Source organism: Antrostomus carolinensis, unplaced genomic scaffold (genome assembly GCF_000700745.2).
Source record: "Antrostomus carolinensis isolate BGI_N321 unplaced genomic scaffold, ASM70074v2 scaffold2944, whole genome shotgun sequence".
Lineage (NCBI taxonomy): Eukaryota > Metazoa > Chordata > Aves > Caprimulgiformes > Caprimulgidae > Antrostomus > Antrostomus carolinensis.
The window spans coordinates 139494-152525 of NW_010310315.1; positions in this window are offsets into that span (position 1 = coordinate 139494).

Genomic DNA, 13032 nt, shown 5'->3' on the forward strand with positions numbered 1-13032 from the left:
GACATATAAATGCTCAGTCTGTCCAGCTTCTGGCAACCATTTCTTCCACGCTGCACTCTGCTCTGTTAGTGGTTTTCTAGTTAGTTTTTCGCCAGTCTTTTTTTCACAATTCCTTTTCTCTGTTGCCAGATTCTAATACTGACTTCTCCTCCTTTCACTACGCTTTGCTGTCAGGCTACCTGCCCCTCCTCTCAGAGGATAAATCTTGACCATATCAGAATAGTACTTCTAAAAGTCTTGGATGTGCAGACTGAAATGCTCATCTCAGCATTTCACCTTCACATAATGGGGAAATTTTTTTCCACTGTACTTCTGTGTGTGAGACACATTCGAAATCTTACTGAACATTGTATTTTTCAAAGTCCATGTACCTAAGGGAGCACGCCAGTATCTTGAGCAAACACCATGGATATCTATCAGCTGATATCTGCCAGTTTATCTACCGTGCCTCTGTCTATAGCTTTAATGTGTCTGTAATTCTAATGTACACATGCCTAAATACTGTGTATACACATTCAAGTAATGTGTACGAATCTCCTTATAACAGACAGAAACAACTGCAGTGGAGATGATTTTTCATGGCCTCCCAACAGCTTTCCTGGCAGACAGCTCTCATCCATTAGGCTTGTAAAAAACCTAGTAAAATACAACTTTTTTGCTATTTGGAGACATCAGATTTTGATTCTTCATCTCCCTGTAATGAGAAGAATGTTCCATCTTGGCATGACATGCATATGTTGCTTTATGAATTAGTGAGGCTTGTGAGAGGATCTTTTCTTGGATAGTAAACATGAAAACATATTTTCCTGTGGATAGTTTGCTTTCCTATGCCCAAAGAAAATGTGAAGGTCCTCTTCTCTATATATTGGTAATATTGGCAATAATATTCCGGTTTTAACCCAATTGGAAATAATATGGCAATTTCCATATTATTGCCAAAAATGGAATGGCAATAATATTCCATTTTTAACCCAATAAATATTTAAGCATCTATACACAATTGCATGTACACATGAACACACACGCAGGTGCCTTGTTTCAAATTCAAAGACTGTCTTCTGAAACTTAGTCTGTAGCTGAGCTCTTTTGCCTCTTGCAACCTTGCCTAATGCCATTTTCCATCATGCAAACACCCTGAAAAATACCACCTTTTCCTTGGAAACTTCCATGTGTCTCACTGAAATGCATCTGGCTGGGAGGATTTGTGCCTACGTAGACCTTTGAACTCGTGTTATGATTCCATGCACAGCCCTAACCAAGCCATACTTTTCATGCCATTCAGGTTCCTCACCTGAAGAATGAGACAGTAATATAGACCTATTTCTTTGGCATGTTGCCATGATTAATGTATTGCTTAAACTGAGGTGCTTTCTGAGGTGCTACAGCTCTCTTTAATGTGGCCGCTGTATTTCTATGTAGCCTTCCTTTTCTTATGATGAAATTAATCCAGGAACAGATTCCCACTTTTAGAACTATACCTCATCTAAATACCATTTAGATACCTCATGTTTAATTCACATTATGCAACAGGCATGTGCCCAATGTACATTCTATAGACAGGACAAGACCAACTTCCAAAGTATAGACCCAATTTAAATGTGTTGACTCAACACATCACCTGATTTCACTTCCATATCTTTCTGGATCACCTGAAAATATATCTTATTTGAATCTTACAACTCTAAGGATCAAAATCCAGTGTAAACCTGTCTTTATATATGTAACATCTCCCACTTTACTGCAGGAAATCTTAATGCTGTTGTTGTTACCTGTTGTGAAGGTGATATGCAGACCTCAAGCATTCTAGGACAACTGGGCTAGTGCATTGTTTCCTATGTGAGAATGTCAGTGCATTTTTTCAGGACTAAAATTTAACAGATCTTAATTAAGAAAAGAAACAAACAAACAAACAAAAAAAAAACCAAACCCACAAACCAACAAAACTCAGGCAGCAGATCATAGCTTTTTTTTTTTTTTTTTTTTCTAAAAAATCTTTGGTACATTGTGAATCAATACGCATTTTGTGGAGCAAAAGATATGAACTGCCATTCTTGGTAGGATTCATCTTTCCACATTTAATTGTACATTGTAGACATCTGAATGTCTCCCTAAAGTATTTTCATTGTCTATTAAAAAAAAATATACATATATATGCCTTTCTAGGACTTGAGTCTTCTTATCTTACTATATGATAAACTGAAAGTAGCTCCCATTAGCTACCTGTCACGAGTGTCTATTGCTCTGCAAAAATATTTCCCACTATGAGATGAAGTTTCTCCTTTTCCTCTAAGCAAAAAAAAGGAGTATTATTTGTTATAATACATACAAAAATCATGCAAATATACACTCCAAAGATCTTGAAGGATTTTCAGGTTTTCAGAAATAACTTGTATTCAACTTCACAAGGCATTAGAAGGGAGCAGAAACAAATAAAATTATCCTATAGGCTTTATCTGACCTGGTTTCATCCTCATTTTGTAATTCAGACTTTTTTGGTTCTGGGGTTCACCTGCTATGGGGAGAGTTTAATCCTGAAAAAGTGATTGTCGTTAGTGAGACTTGATGCAGTGACATAACTTGAATTTAAACAGCCTATGGGCATTGTTCCTGGGTTTTGCTCAGGGTGAATTTCATCACAGTTCAAAGAACTATATGACTATTAAATAATCACAACATGAAATTTTCCTATTCAATCTGATTCATTACGGTTTTTAATCTCATTTATTCTTATATTCTTTCTTCCACCATTTTGTAATTAGTAAAAATTAACTTAATACACAATTAACTAACTATTAAAACCTGTCAAACACTCTGTGCTTGCAATGCACAAAGCTCAAGCTTCATGAAGTACTGATGGAATCACAATCAGTTGTTTTCTTCAGACAGTTTTAGAGGCACATAAAGGAGCCATCAAATGAATCAAATAATTACTGCTCTTAATTAATTAGATATTAAGATGTATATTAGTTCACTATTAAGGTTTAACAAGGAGCACACTAATCTAGGTACACCATGTAATGCTGAGTGATATTAATGAAAAAGTATTGCACTGACAAATATTTGACACCTATGTCTTTCTGTATGGCATCTCTAATAAAAAGAAAAGATGGGAGATGTTACAGTATATTGTATTTCTGTTCATAAACTACAACAGCACTGAGCTTGTTTCCACTGTACATTGCATGAGTAATCGACACTTCAAATAAAACTGTAGGATAGCAAGATAATTTTTTTAAATGAATAATTAAAATAGCTCCTGAAGAGTTCAGTGGCTCAGTCTCTGACATGAGAAATGGATTTTTACAGAGTTTATAAAGATTCAGAGCCCTTGAAAGTAGTGTTCTACCTGCTTTTTTTTAATTTAAAGAGAAATGTATACAATGTTAATACTTCCTATGCATGTTCAAGAGTTAAAAGTTAGTCTGAATTTAGAAACTACAAAGTGGCATAGCTACTTGTTTAATGACAACCCATCCCTACCAGATTTACTCAGGTAATTGAGGGTTCACAGCAAATCCTCACAGGCTCTGTGGGGAAACTGGGAGAGCTGGCATCAGTGCCGAGCCTAGGCAGTGAGACTGGAAAATCCCGTGTCTCAAAGCTAAACGTCATAGTAGGAATTTTTCCTAGGCCAATTTCCTAGGCCTGCTGCCTGCACAGCCAGAATTGGTGACAGGAATTGTCCTCTTCTCTCACTGAGTCTGGACATATTCGGAGCCATTCAGAAATAGAAGCCAGAGCAAGTGACAGACCTCAGGACATCAAAAAAATTTACATCAGTGAAGTAATGGAGTTGCATAAATATAACTCAGTGGAAAAACCTAAGTTCTGTGGCATTATTCAGTTTTTCAGAGATAAAGCCCATTTATTTCTATGTATTTTCTTTAAGTCTCAGCCATTAACATTAACATTTTAATACATGAATTTACAGTTTACAACTTTTACCTTTTAAGCTTTTTTATACAAGCTGTAATCTCCACCGATCTGGTTATTACATTTCTGAAATAAAGGCTCCTTTAACAAGGTATACAAATGCCTGGACTGTTTTTGCCTCCTTGAGGCAGTGATCCCCTGTGAATTGACCAGCATTAAGAATTTGTTCTATTTATATCTTGAATAAACATTCTTTTATTTCAACATTTGCAAACTTAAACAGCTAAATGAACTTTTTCCTTGATGTAATATGCAGACTTTCTAAGTAATGGGAAGCCCAAATAAAAACTTGCATTCAAAATCCTCTGATATTTGTATTATCAGAGTCAGAACACAGAATCTGGTGTGAAGAAGGAAAATGTCTTTATCTTGTGCCCAAAGACTATTTGCCCTACTGGGCAGCTGTAACGGACACTGATGCTTGTGAAATTAGGAAGATACTGAACAAAATGTCACAAGAATGCTTCTTGCACTTTGTGAGGACTTGGAAGCACACATGTACTTTGGGTCTCTAATGGCTCTGGCAGTAATTGTGGGAAGAATAGCAGTAATGCTGGAAAATAAAAAGTCAAGAGCAAGAAACATTGGGAATGAGATAGGTCTTGACGTTGCACAAGGCATATTTAGTAAGTGCCAAGAATGACTATTCAGAGGCCAGTAGCTCAAAGATACTTGGCTTCTGTTTTCATTTTTAATCATTTTGTTCCAGACACGTATAAACAATACCTAATTGTAGGAAAGCTGGGAGGCAATTTTCAACTCCAAAGAGTATGCAAAAGGGTAAAAGAAACTCTGATGTTAATAAGGGAGAATTAGACTTAAGTACTATCTGAATAGCCTCAAGGGACTTGACAGCAAATAGACTAACAATCCTCAAGCATGAATGTGTTGTAGAAGGAAATTAAGAGAAAAGTAAAGATTCAAAAGAGATATTAAAAATAGCAAACAAAATAAAAAACTAACTAAGTGTGGTGGGCTGACCTTGGCTGACCGCCAGGTGCCCACCAAGCTGCTCTATCACTCCCTTCCCTCAAGTGAACAAGAGGAAGAAAATGCAATGAAGAGCTTATGGTTTGAGTTAAGGACATGGAGAACACTTACAAATTATTATTACAGACAAAACAGGCTTGCATTGAGGAATTAATTAATTTATTACCAATTAAACAGAGTAGGATAATGAGAAATAAGAACAAATCTAAAACTAAATCCCCCCCCTCAACCTTCTTCTTGGGCTCACCTTCACTCCCAACTCCTCTACCTCTTCCCATGTGGTCACAAACTCCCTTGGGCGCATCTACCTGCTTTGGCGTGAGGTCCTCCACAATCTGCAGGTGGACATCTGCTCCACCATGGACCTCCATAAACTGCAAGGGGACAGCCTGACTCACCATGGTCTTCACCATGGACTGCAGGGGACCCTCTGCTCTGGTGCCTGGAACACCTCTTCCCTCTCCTTCTTCACTGGCCTTGGTGTCTGCAGAGTTATTTCTCTCACATCTTCTCACTCTTCTCTCCCTCTGCCATTGCACAGGTTTTTTTCCCCCTTCGTAAATATGTTATCACAGAGGCACTACCAATGTCACTGATTGGCTCAGCTTTGGCCAGCAACAGGTCCATCTTGGAGCTGGCTGGCATTGTCTCTGTCAGACATGGGGGAAGCTTCTGGCATTTTCTCACAGAAACCACCCCTGCAACCTCCACCACCAGCTACCAAAACCTTGCCTCATAAACCCAATACTGCAAGGAAAAAAAGGAAAAAATTAATTGTGGACTTATGAAACAGTAAACCAACAGAAATACTTCAGTAACTCTTACTTTTATTAAATCAATATTACCCAATAGGCTCATCATTTTACTGTGGATCTTACAATGCTTGGCATGGTTAGACTCCCAGTTGTAAAGTCAAGCCCTAATATGAGTATCTTGGCTTTCATTTCCAAAAAAAGTTTCTAGCTAATATAGCAAAAGAGTGGAAAAAAAAAAAATTGCAGTGAAGTCAGTCTCCTAGTTCTAGTGAGGTTAACTTGCTGTTCCTGGAGGGTGTGGTGGGCTTATATGTGTTGAAAATTTCCCATTTTTTGCAAAATGTTATTATCGTTTGGGGGAACTCTAGTGAGTAGATTTAAAATATTGGAATATAGTATTACTACATAATTCTTGAGAGTAATTAATTTTAAACCAGTTTTTCTCTTTTCTGTAACTCATAATAAGCCGAGTGATAATAATTTGAGAACTGTACTTACAAAGAAATCTGATCTTCACAGTTTTTTGTAAAGAAATGAAAAGAAATTACAAGAGTCAGTGTTGTCTTAGCAGTTCTTAAATAAGGCATATATGTTTACTTAAAATATATTAGTACAGACCTCTATAAAGTGCCTGGAGAGGCAGATTCTCTCCTTAGGTGTCACTGAATTCTGTTACATTTCAGTGGAGGGTTCTGTGCTTCAACTAGGTTTGGGGATTTTTTTAGTCAGAAGACTTTTTAACATCACTTCTGAACATCCTTGAAAATGAACTCCTTTTCCTACAGATTTCTAATCATACAAATGCAGGAAATTGTTATAATAAATGTTCTATAAACAGCTTTGTTTTGCTGGATTAGCATTTCTGATTCTTATAACCTTGCACTGATTTTCTGGCAATAATCTAACTGAAAAAGTAAGAAAATGTTCTGGAGTTTGCAGCTGTTTCAATAGTATCTAAGGAACCAGTTATTCTTCTAAAATGTTCTGAATAAAAGTAAGTGAATTAAATCCAATTTAAAAACATTGCTTATGAGGAAAATGTTCTTTTGGTGATTCCCCAGTGTCACAAGGTTTCTCTGCACAGAGAAGTACATGAACAAAACAAGGAAGACAGTCCTTAATCATGAAGAAGACAGGCCTGACCTTGTCTCAGTAGTTAAAATGAGATTACATGAGAGGGAGGATTTCTCAATTGTTTTTTTGTGCGCTACCTATTTCTAGAGCCTTGTCATCCATCTAGCAATTTAGGTAGCAATTGCTGCCTAAATCAGTTATTACTTCAAACCAGGTAGGTGATTTAACATAGTCCTATTTAAAAAGAATAATTCAACAGCAGCTGAAGGCTAGATGGAAAAACAAACCTATAAATGCAGTAGCTGAAATTGAACATCTTCAGTGTAGTCTGTGTTTGTATGTGGAAAAAGCCCTTCTAATAACAATAAAACTGCTTCCAAAAGTATTTACTTACATTTTAATTAAATGTAATACATAGATGTATTATCACAAGGCAGTTGATACTGATTTTAATGATAATACAGTTGTTGGCAGCTGACTTGAAAGTATTAGTTTGCATCTTTTTGTGATAGATACGTCCATGTTTTCATTGTAAATCTTGGTGTTTTGCTGAGGGACAAGGGAATGAACAGGATTTTTAAGTTATATTCATTTTGCCATTTCATGAGAGCTTCCAGGAGTATGTTTTTCATGATGTGCCACTGTCACCTTTTTTCAAACTCTCCCATTGTGTTTGTTCAATTAAAATAAGTGTTATCTAAACTGCTCAACAGCATTAAATACGCTATTACGCTCCAAGGTTTCCACGTTATGTTAACCTTTTCTCCTCATATCCCAAGTCATGCCTTCAACTAAATAGAAATGTGGAGCTGAACTGACAGCTCTGACTGATGACTGCAAGTCCTGTCCTTCCTTCTCTCCCACTATAACACACCTACTTTAAATGATTGCTTTACTGATAACTATGATGAAGAAACCACTAGAGTAATTGAGACTGAGCAGATAGGAACAAAAACTGACTTAATAGATTATTTTTCTCTCATAGTCATTATGAAGAGTTAATGCTAATTGGGTGCTCCAACACAGTTGTTTTGTTTATCTGAAGATGGGGCCATCTCTAAATACATATGAGTTAAGGAGATTGGAGGTGGAGGTGAGAAGTGGCCTTTTGCTGTCCTCTGTACTTTATTTATATTTGAAGAAAGCCGAAAGCTCAGTTACCCAATCTATGGTTGAAGAGTCTGTTCTCAGGTGTGATTAAGTGTCATTGTAAAGAACTTTTAGCTTATTCTGCTTTATATGAAGTGGAAGGTGTTAAAAATTGCAGTGTAGAAAAGCTTTCTATTTTATATTCAGTGAGATACACTGATATATTTCTTCTGCATGCTTTCAGTTGTTCGTAAATGAAGAAGCAAGCAAAAGTGTCCACTGAAATTCCTGTGTATGCAGTCACTTCATTTTGAAAAAATTTTTCAACACAATCATCCCTCAAACATTTGTGAAGAAACCAAAGCTGAAAATCATGAAAAGGAAAATCCTTAAACAAATGAAGAACTGAACAAAAGGTAGGCGACAGACAGCAAGAGAAAGTAATCCTGTTTTTAACAAAGCTGGAAGATCAGCAGGAGAATTCTGCACAGATTTGTCCTGGAGCTCATGAAAGACAGCAAAATTTTAAAGATCAGGTAAAGATTCATTCAATAATGAATTGAATTTATTTATATTCAAAACTTAGCTAGGAAATACGAAAACATTGTGAAGAATTACCGAAAAGTCTCATGACATTAAATGACTATTAATTTTTCTGAAAATATAAATGAAGTAATGTACACTGAAGAAAACAGTCCTAAAATTGATGGAAAATGTTGATAACGATTTTTTTTTTTTTTTTTTTTTTTTTTTTTTCTACTGTGGTAACTAGTTCACTTGCCACATTGCAGAGAATTTGTTTCTTCTGCGGGCATCCTTTGATAATTTCAACTCATTTCACTTTAGGGTACTCTGAATAGTAGTTTAACTACAGAAAATTATGAGATACAAATATTTGGCAGGGTGTATTGGGTTTTTATGAGGCAAGGTTTCAGTAGCTGGTGGTGGAGGTTGCAGGGGTGGTTTCTGTGAGAAGATGCCAGAAGCTTCCCCCATGTCTGACAGAGCCAATGCCACTGGCTCCAAGATGGACCTGTTGCTGGCCAAAGCTGAGCCAATCAGTGACATTGGTAGTGCCTCTGTGATAACATATTTACGAAGGGGGAAAAAAACCTGTGCAATGACAGAGGGAGAGAAGAGTGAGAAGATGTGAGAGAAATAACTCTGCAGCCACCAAGGCCAGTGAAAGAGAGGGAGGAGGTGCTCCAGGCACCAGAGCAGAGGGTCCCCTGCAGTCCATGGTGAAGACCATGGTGAGTCAGGCTGTCCCCTTGCAGCTTATGGAGGTCCACGGTGGAGCAGATGTCCACCTGTAGCCCGTGGAGGACCCCACGCCAGAGCAGGTAGATTCACCCAAAGGAGTCTGTGATCCCTGGGAAGCCTATACTGGAGCAGGTTCCTGGCAGGACCTGTGGCCCCATGGAAAGGAGCCCACACTGGAGCAGGTCTTCTGACAGGACCTGTAGCTTCCATTTCTGAAGGACTGCACACCATGGAAAGGACCCATGCTGGAGCAGTTCATGAAGAATTGTATCCTGTGAGAAGGACCCAAGTTGGAGAAGTTAATGAAGGACTGTATCCCACAGGAGGGATCACACAATGGAGCAGGGGAAGACTGTGAGGAGTTCTCCCTTGAGGAGAGTGGCAGAAACAACATGTGTTGAGCTGACTGAAACCTCCATTCTCCTTCCCCTTGCACAACTTGGTGGGTAGAGGTAGAGAAAATCGGGAGTAAAGTTAAGCTCAAGAAGAAGGAAGGGGTACGGGGAAGGTGTTTTAAGATTTGGTTTTATTACTCATTTTCCTACTCTGATTTGATTGGTAATAAATTAAATTAATTTCCCCAAGTCAAGTCTGTTTTGCCCATGATAGTAATTGTCAAGTGATCTCTGCCTGTCCTTTTCTTGACCCATGTATTTTGTTATATTCTCTCTCCCCTGTCCAGCTGAGGAGGAGAGTGACAAAGTGGCTTTGGTGGGCACGTGGCATCTAGCCAGGGTCAACCCACCACACAGGATAGGTCTTTATGCAGATGTTCTGATTGCTACTAGAAGTTTGGCACTCCAATGTTTATTTGTTGTGTAGATGTGCCTCTTCTCATGTATGTAGTGGATAAGGAATCTCTACTCTTAGAGACTCTGACAGGTGTATTTAAACTGGGTGGATTAATTAAAGGAGTCACAAAGAGTTTCTTCATGAACACAGCTGAATGAAAATTGCATATGCTACTTTTTTGAATACCTCATTTGATTCTGAATTGCAAAACAGAGCCACATGGGATGCTTAATAGTAGAGTGAAGTTTTTAGCTGTTACAGGGTTTTTTTCAGAGGTACTCACAAATACAATTAGTCAAGAGTCTCAAGGCTCTAAGATGCGATGAATTTTATATTTTATATCCTATTTAGATTTTCTTAGAAGAGGTAGAGAAAAATCCTATAAAAACAAGTGAAGTATTCAGGAAATATTCTTGTAGCCTTCAAATAAGACATTAACATTTACAAATAATTGCCATCAACTTTTTTCCTGCTGCTCTCTTTTCTACCATTATTTAACCTTTAGAAGTCAAAAGAATTTTTATCTGCTTTAAAACAGAACCTTTTATATGACTAATAGTTCTCTTTCTATATCCCTCTATTCATGTTTTCTCTCCTACTCATAGCCAGTAATATTGTCCTTATTTATCACCCCATAATTTTTAGGTTTCTTTCTACACAGAAATCTGTCTGTCTCCAAATTAATTCTTATTATTTTTCTGCACCATAGAGTATTTTCCTAATATTTTCCTTATTCTATTTTGTATTGCAGTAATAATCCTCTTGTCCTCTTTGGCTTCCTACTGGAACAATGTTTTGTTACTTATTTTCACTGACCTCAGTGAATTGGTCTGAGTTTAATAGTCATGTTTCCATTATTTTTAATTCCTGAAAAGGATCTCAGGATTTCTGGCCAAGATAACTGACTGCTATATCAGTCCCTGGTGGGAAGAATGCTATAAATGTAACACAGATATTAATATTGAAATGTGGTGACAGGATCACCAGAAGCTCTTTCAGACCCTGGCTACACAAAATATCCTCTGGACTTTTCCCACTAGAATACCTTCTCCCACTTGCCATCCTCTTGTCTTTGAGTTCTCCAATGCCCAATACTTTGATTCTTACTCTGATCCCAGAAATAGCAAGCATCTGAAGGATCAAAGACTGGAAGAAGGACTAAAGAATGAGGAGAGTGACAATGTGAGGTATATATGAAGGAGCAGAATTGGCTCAGTTTGAGAAATGTGTTGGGTATGGAGAGGGGAACGTTTTTGGTAGTAGGGGAAGGGGTCATATTGTGAGAAGCTTTGAGAGGTTCCCCTGGCTCCAAGGTGTATCTCCCCAGCCCAGTCTGAGCCAATTAGCAACAAAGAAAACCCTCTGAGAATCCATATTTGTGCAAAGGACTGTCTTGAAAAGAGGAAGGTGGAGAGAACCTGGAGGAGAGGCCATTGACCTGAACAAAAGACAAACATCGGCCTAAACAAAGAGAGAGCTTTGTTGCCAGGGGTAAGGAGGAAGAGGGGGATGACAGAGAACCTTCTACACCCAGTTCAACAGCATGGAGTAGGAGAAGGCAAAGGAGGTCCCTGCAGCCCATGGAGGTTTAAGGGTGGAGTGGGTACCCACATGTAGGCCATGGAGGACTCCACTCTGGAGCAGAGAAGCTGAACCCGAGGACAAGTGTGACTGAATTGAGATCCCAGAGTCATTAAATGCCAGACCTGGGGTGGACACTCAGAGCTGGGGTGGTGAGGAGGTGCATTGGACCAGAGGCCCATCTGCAGCCCGTGGATGTCTCCATGCCACAGCCAGGAGCTGTGTCCAAAGAGGTCTGTGCCTTCATGGGAAGCTCACATTAGAACACTTTGTTCCTGGACTTTCATGCCAGGAAGAACAACAATGGTGAAATGACTGCAACCCCTGTTCCCTGTCCCCTGTGCTGCTGGTGGCGAGAAGGTAGAGAAATCAGGAGCAAAGTGATTTGAGCCCGAGAAGAAGGGAGGCATGGGGGAAGGTGTCTTAAGATGTAGTTGTTATGTCTCACTGTGCTACTTGCATGAATGGTAATGAATTAAATTGATTTTTCTTCCCTAAATTGAGTCTGTTTTGCCTGTGACCATAACTCGTAAGTGAGTCATCCCTGTCCTTCATCTTAATTCATGCCCCTTTTTTGTGACTCCCATCCCACCTCACTGGGTGGGGGGAGTGAGTGCAGAACCACATGGTCTAACCCGTAGTTAAACCACCACAAGGAAGAAAGGTAACAGGGAATTAGGTCTTCCTATACTGTGGAAGACCCAATTAAATTCCAGCTTTCCACAGATCTGAGTGACATTTTCAAGTTGCTCAACTCCATACCTTCCAAGGCACTTAACTGTTGCAATCCTCCAAATTAATGTTTAACATCTCGTGTTGTTCCTAGCATGAACTGTGTGTCCCTTGTATAAAGCACAGACAAGGGAACAACTACCTAAGTTGTCTAAGCAAGGCAGGCAGAAGAAAGAAAATGTAGGTTAGATATACACCTCATTCAACACAGGATGCTTAACTATGAACTCTCAGCTGTGGAGATGGGCTCCTCCACAGGCAGTGAGGAATACATCATAAGTGGGACTGTAGTTAAGATCACACTCATCAAAAAGATTTGAACAAATTCACACATCCCCACCTCTGAAAAACAGATGGTCTTTTGTCATAGTGCTTCTCAGGGGATGCCAAAATGCTCAGGTGTTGGTTTTCTCCTTCTTGATTTGCCAAGTTTAAGACTCCACCTTACATCTCAGTAGCTTTAGTATGTACACTCTGACAGAAGAAATTCAGGGACCAAGACCATAGACCAATATGTTTATATAGATAAGTAAGGAAAGTCTGAATAGTGAGGGTAAGCACTGACTATGTTTAGTAGTTTCCAGTGCAGCAGCTCCTTGACTGTTTTGAACCACTCCAACCAGCTCTAGCACTAAGCACTGTGGACATAGGACAACCAGTGCCATTTGGCCTCAGTAGTCCTCACCTGGTTCTGATTCCTTTTTATTTGGCAGTATCAATAGACTTGGTACCAGGAACAGGGATCTTCTGGAGAGAGTCCAGCGGAGGGCCACGAAGATGACTAGGGGCCCGGAGCATCTGCCGTATGAGGAGAGGCTGCGGG